Source organism: Nannospalax galili, unplaced genomic scaffold, assembly GCF_000622305.1.
Source record: "Nannospalax galili isolate Female #2095 unplaced genomic scaffold, S.galili_v1.0 scaffold579, whole genome shotgun sequence".
NCBI lineage: Eukaryota > Metazoa > Chordata > Mammalia > Rodentia > Spalacidae > Nannospalax > Nannospalax galili.
The window spans coordinates 1,608,727-1,615,112 of NW_008344599.1; positions in this window are offsets into that span (position 1 = coordinate 1,608,727).

Sequence of the window (6,386 nt, forward strand, 5' to 3'; positions counted from 1 at the left end):
GTGACCCCAGCCCTGGGGAGGTAGAGACAGGTGAATCCCTGGAGTAAATGGCAAGCCAGTCTAGCTATCAGTGGTTCCAGTTTTGGTGAGAGGCCTGTCTCAGAAACATAAAATGGAGAGTGACTGAGGAGGACACTTGACATGAACCTGTGGTCTTCACACTCATAGGCACACATGTGTACACACAAATGCAAACATGTACACACATAACACGTACAGTAAGAATTTCAAACCCCCAAAACTCAACTAGATGACCTGAATAATCCTATAATCATTAGATATGTATTACTGATATATTAAAATCTAATTTATAATTTTAAAGATCCTGAAAAAGATGCCTCTGCAACCAATATGGCTTCATTAGAGAACTGTCCAGATACTTTAAAGGAATTAATATCCCCTCTAGTAAACAGAAATTAGAGTCCATTAACTTATTTCATAATGCCAGTTTTTCTCTTATACCAAACCAAACAGAGGCTGAACATAAAAGGAAAACTTCAGTCCCTTATTATTCTTGGCTTAGATGAAAAATATATTCAACAGAGTATTAGAAAAATAATATAAAAATTATTACAAATACAGTAGTTATAAAAAGTATTATAGGGGGCTGGAGAGATGGCTCAGCATTTAAGAGCACTGACTGCTCTTGTAGAGGACCCAGATTCTAGTCTCAGCACCCACATGGCAGCTAACAGCTGCCTGCTACTCCAGTTCCAGGGAATCTGACACCCTCTCTGACTTCTGCAGGCATTGCAGGACACAGGTGCACCTACCTACATGCAAACAATACACTCAGACACATAAAAACTAACAAATAAAATATTTTTTTAAAAATTATAAACAATGACCAATTTGGATTTACTCCTGTGAATGCAAAGCTAGATCAACTTTCAAACATCCAGCAAAGGTGTTCAGCATGCTAACATGTTAGATAAGAAAGTCCATATGATTATGTAAACAGATATGGAGAAAACATTTAACAAAAACAACATTCATTGATAAGAAAAATCCTCAGCAAGCTAAGCATATATGGGAATTACCTCAGTTTGATAAAGATGATATTTAAAAACACAGAGCTAGTAGCAATGTACGTATTTTATTTATTTATTTATATTTAAAATTATGTGTATATGTGTGTTTGTATGTGAATATGTGCATGTTGAGTGGAGGTGCCTGCAGAAACAAGAGGAATTGGAACTCCCAGGAACTAGCTATGAGTCACCTGACATAGTTGCTGGGATCTGAACTCCGATCTTCTCAAAGAGCAGTCTGGCCTCTTAACTGCTGCACCATCTCTCCAACCTGAGTAATACTTACTTAGTATTAGTAGTACTAACTACCACTTAAAATAGTAGCAGAAATTCTAGCCATTGGAGTAAGGCAATGAAGGGAAATAAACGGAATAAAGATGAGAAAATAGGGGAAAAAGCACATCACTATTTGCAGATGAAATGATTATACATAAAAATGATGTACATAAAAATCTGAGGGGATTTGTAGAAGCAAGATAAAACAAATTTCCAGAATAACTGAACTAAACACAGTGATATCATATAACATCAACATATAAAGATTCATTGCATTTCTACAGATCAATAATAAGTATGATGAAATAAAAACAGCCAGGCATGGAGGTTCAAGCCTGCACGGAGGCTTAGCATTTAGAAGGCCGAGGCAGGAAGATCATGAGTAAGAAGTCAGCCTGTGCTACATAGTGAGTTCAAGGTCATGCAGAACTACATATAGGGACCCTATCTTACCAACAACAGTATGAACAACAATAATAAAACAATTTAAAAACTAATTTATGGGGCTGGAGAGACATTTCAGTTGTTAAGAGTAATGACTGCTCTTGCACATGATGTAGAGGGTGTGGTGGATGGTTCTCAGCACCCGCATGGCAGCTACCACAACTGTCTGAAACTCTAGTTCCAGGGGCTCCGACACCCTCTTCTGGTCTGCCTCCTGCAGGCATTGCATGACTCGGGTGTACTTACAGACATGTAAGCAAAATATGCATATATATAAAGTAAAAATAAAAACAAGTAAAAATGATTATGATTTCCTCAAAGAAAATGAAATACTGAGTGTATACTAAAAATGTACAAGATTTGTGTGATGAAAAATTGTAAAATGTTGGTAAAAAATAAGATAAAACCTACGCAATTGAAAAGAAATATCTTCATGGATTAGAAGATTCAAAAGAGTCATAATGTAAATTTTTCTCAAGTCAATTTGTAGATTCAATACAATTCCCATCTCAGTGAAACTTTTGTAAATAGGAAAAAGCTTATTTAAACTTTATATGAAAAATATAGGCCATTACAACTAATATAATTTAAGCAAAGAATAGAAAAGTGAGAAGAATCACTCCATTTATGATTTCCTATGTGGCTCATTAATTAATTAAGTAGAACGGATGGAAAGCAGACTCTAGATCACTGCAGCAAAATAGAAACCTCAGGACTTGATTGCAGGTGGCTGCTTGAATGGCATTTCACAAAGGTGCAAATGCAACACAGTGAAAGGTGATAAATTTCTTGACAACAATGAGCCCAAAGCAATTGGATGTCTATGAAGAAAATTCAACTTGACTGAAATCACATGCCTTACACATAATTAACTCAGTATGGACCATGAACTTCAATGTAAATATGAAAGACCATGGCATTCAAAACAATTTAGAAAAATGTCAAAATTCTTTATTAAACAGGAGGCTTAAACCAAAGGAAAATAAAGTTCTTACATTAGAGAGACTCAAAGTTATTAAGATGTCAATTTTCTATAATTTCATTCATAAATGCAACGAGATCCAAATAAGTTGCCAACAGAGATTATTTTGTTTGTGCATGCGAAATGTATTCTAAGAGAGAATAAGTTAAACAAGTTACTTCTAAAATGGATATGGTTTTTATGAAATCATATGAATAGCAAAAAAACCAATGAAATTGTAAAGAGGATTAATGACAGATAACCAATTCCACTGTATGATTAAAACTTTTTTAAAGTTATGATAGTTAATGTTGTTGATCATTTGAATGACGTAAAAATATGATAGAATAGAAATTCTATGAATATACTAAATATGCTGAATATACTAAAATTTCCAGGAGAATATGAAGTATTTCTATCTTTTAAATTCAAAGTTGAAAAGAATGTTTTATCACTAGAAAAAAATGCGATCCTGAAAAAAATATAGTTGAGTCTCACAAAGTGCCAATGTTTAAAAGCAAATAGGAATAATTACCAATGGAGAAATCAGCTGAGAAAAGGCTGAATTTAATAAATAGTGCTAGATAATTATTTAAAGTTTTAGATAGGAAGAGGGTATTCTCTGGACAGTAGGAGGAGATGAGCTGGATCTGTTTGCTGCTGTTCTGATATTACCACTTCAAAGAAGAGTTGAGAAGCCAGGGGTAGGTGACCATAACAAGTCTATATTTGATGTTTCTAGGCTAAGCCTCTTAGAAAAAAATGGGCCTCTCTTAATGTACAGATCTAGGCCAGAAAGAAAACCAGTTATCCTTTCTAATACCACAAAAATTCATCTGCCTCTACATGTGGGTTTTGTAATGGTCTGGAATTAGTTTAAGTGTTTTTGGAACGAGACTAGGGATCGAGGATTTTGTTGTAGTTGTTCATTGTTTGAGATATATATATATCTCCTGTGTTTTGATCAAATCTACCCCCAATCCCTCCCACCATATCCCCCCCCACTATTATCTACCAATTTTATGTGGGTTTTTTTAAACCCACTGAGTCCACTTAATGCTGCCTATATGTGCTTGGGTGTAGAGTCAGCCACTGGCGCATGTGCAGCCTCTCAGAGGCTGCATCCTTGAAGAAAGTTGCCTCTCTCTTTCCCAGCAGCCATCAATTGCTGATAGCTTCTAAGCTGGGATGGGACTTTATGACCACCTTCACCTTCCATGCTGGGATTTTGTCTGGCTTGAGTTTGAGTAGGTCTTGTGCATGCTGTCACATCCCTGTGCAAATGCCCTGTTGTGCCTGGAGAACACTTTTTGCTGTAGTCATTTACTACAGCCTCTGGCTCTTACAATCTTTCTGTCTCAATGATCCCCAAGCCCATGGAGGTGGAAGGTTGTGATACAGCTGTCACAGGGCTGAGCAACGCTTTAGTCTTATTCTTTGTGTGTTGACTGGTTGTGGGTATGTGTTAATCGCCATGGGTGGAACTGGAAATAATCATTTTGAGTGAGGTAACCTAGACCCAGAAAGACAAACATTACATGTTCTTTCTCATGTGTATATGCTAGCTTTGAATCTTTGGTGTATATGTTTAAATTGGAGTATCCACAGAAGTCAGGAAATTAGTAACAGACCACTAGGAAGGGGCCTTTCAAGGGAAAGGCAGTAAAATGATGTTTTCTCCCTAACCTTTACTGAATTTTTTCTTTGCAAATTTCATGCATGTATAAACTGCATTCTGATTACTACAACTCCATACCCTTTATTTCCCTCTCATCACTAGTATCTCTTGCTCCCTACAAGTTCCTTCCATGTTCATGTCTTTTTTCTTGTTTTTTTCTTTTTGTTTTTGAGACCCACTGAGAAGTCTTTTGCTTTCTGCCCTTAATTTTTAAGCAAGGGAATCACTGTCAATCGAGTGGACGTATTGGCCACTCTGAGGAGCCTGCTCAAAAACAGAAAAATGGCCTCTCCCTCTACCAGGAACAGGAAAAACTTAGCCCTTCATGCTAGATGGAGATGTTGCTGGCAGACACAAGGAAACTCCAGTTAGGGAGATGTGAACTCCACTCTGATGGAGACTTATGGAAAGTTACACTTTTAAAATAGAATTTCCTATGCTGGGGAAGTAAATTTATGACAGGAGTTTTTTCTTGAAGGTCCCAAATGACAAGTAAATGATTTCTGAATTTTCACAAAAATATACTCCAGGCAGAAGTCTTGCGAATAGTAATCTAATGTTTCTCTTCTTTTTCAAATTATTATTGTTATTCCACATTGTTCCAGGGGACATTTATTTGCCCCAGGGAAGGATAAAATCAAAAGAATCCAGGAGGAAAAAAAGTCAATTGAATTTCAAAAAAGACTTTTTAAAAACTCATAACAGAACATTTGTATTGAAAGCTGAGTTTTTAAGTTTAGCAAACTTTTCTAGAGAGGAAAGCCTCGTATAGTTTCCGAAGATGGTTTTGAATATCAAAGGCCTCAGTACTAAAATAGTCTATGTGTGAAGTATATAATGTGAACTATAGAATTGGGAAGAATTCAGGGTTTTCTGCTTAAATAAAACAAAGACATACAGGCTTTGGAAGAGACAGAATTATTCAGTGGAATGTCACAGAAGGTGAACTTTTTGCTACCCCAGCTAAACCCTGATGAGTGGATGAAAATAAATGAATGAAACAGAGGGAGAATGAATGTTCCCCTCCTTTGCAGAGAAGCCTGTCAGAAATGTTTGAGTCCTAGTGAGGTAGGAGTGGGTGAGTGAGATATTGGTTGGATAGTTTGATAAAATCAAATGGATTCCAATTCACTGCATCACAGGACCAACCACATATGATGTTAAACATCCTGGGGGCCTCAAGAAGAAGCCAGTGGATGGATGCTGGACCTAGAAACTTAGAATGACCTTAAGCTAATCACAAGCAAGATGTGACATTAAAGGATCACATAAGTTGGAAGTTGGATTTACTGGTGGGAGGTGCACGTGTGGCTTCTTCCTCCCACTGTCTTTATGACAAAGCAAGAAACTATTCCTTCAAACTACAGTTTAGAGGATAAAAATATTTATTGGGCTTACTAACTGAGCATATGATAGCAGTGAGGGGTACTTAACAAGGGTATGGGCACCCTTGGGCCCTTCTTTTCCCTGCAGCTCAGCTGCAGCTTCCTGAACCTGCTGCCGGTCCAAGATGGAGAAGTGCCATCTTCTTCTCTTGCTTCACATGTCTATTCTTAGTCCTTTCCCAACACGCAGTTAAGGCTGGCTGATTGGGTGGGACAGGTGACTGTATCCCTCTGCCCCTCCCTTCCTACGGAGAGTGTTAGGGTCCAACCAGTTTGAAGTAAGCTGGGGAGAAGCTAGAGAAGAAGACATCCATTTGTTGTTGGTCATTCGGAGGCCAAGCCTATCCAACGTAAGTAAAGAACATTAAAGGACTAAATCCAAGCAATGCAGGACAGTAAGGATGACCACGGGCCATGGGTCTTCACAGAGTATAACCCATGGAGGTTGAAATGAGCATGGATCAGGTTCCTTTACATACAGGCTAACAATCAAGTAACCTTGACCAGAGTTTGATTGAATCAAGGGACATTGGGGCATGGGCGGCAGGGGCAGAAAGATTGGAAGGAGCAGAACCTTAAATTTTTTTTTTACTCATAATGAGTTATTAACT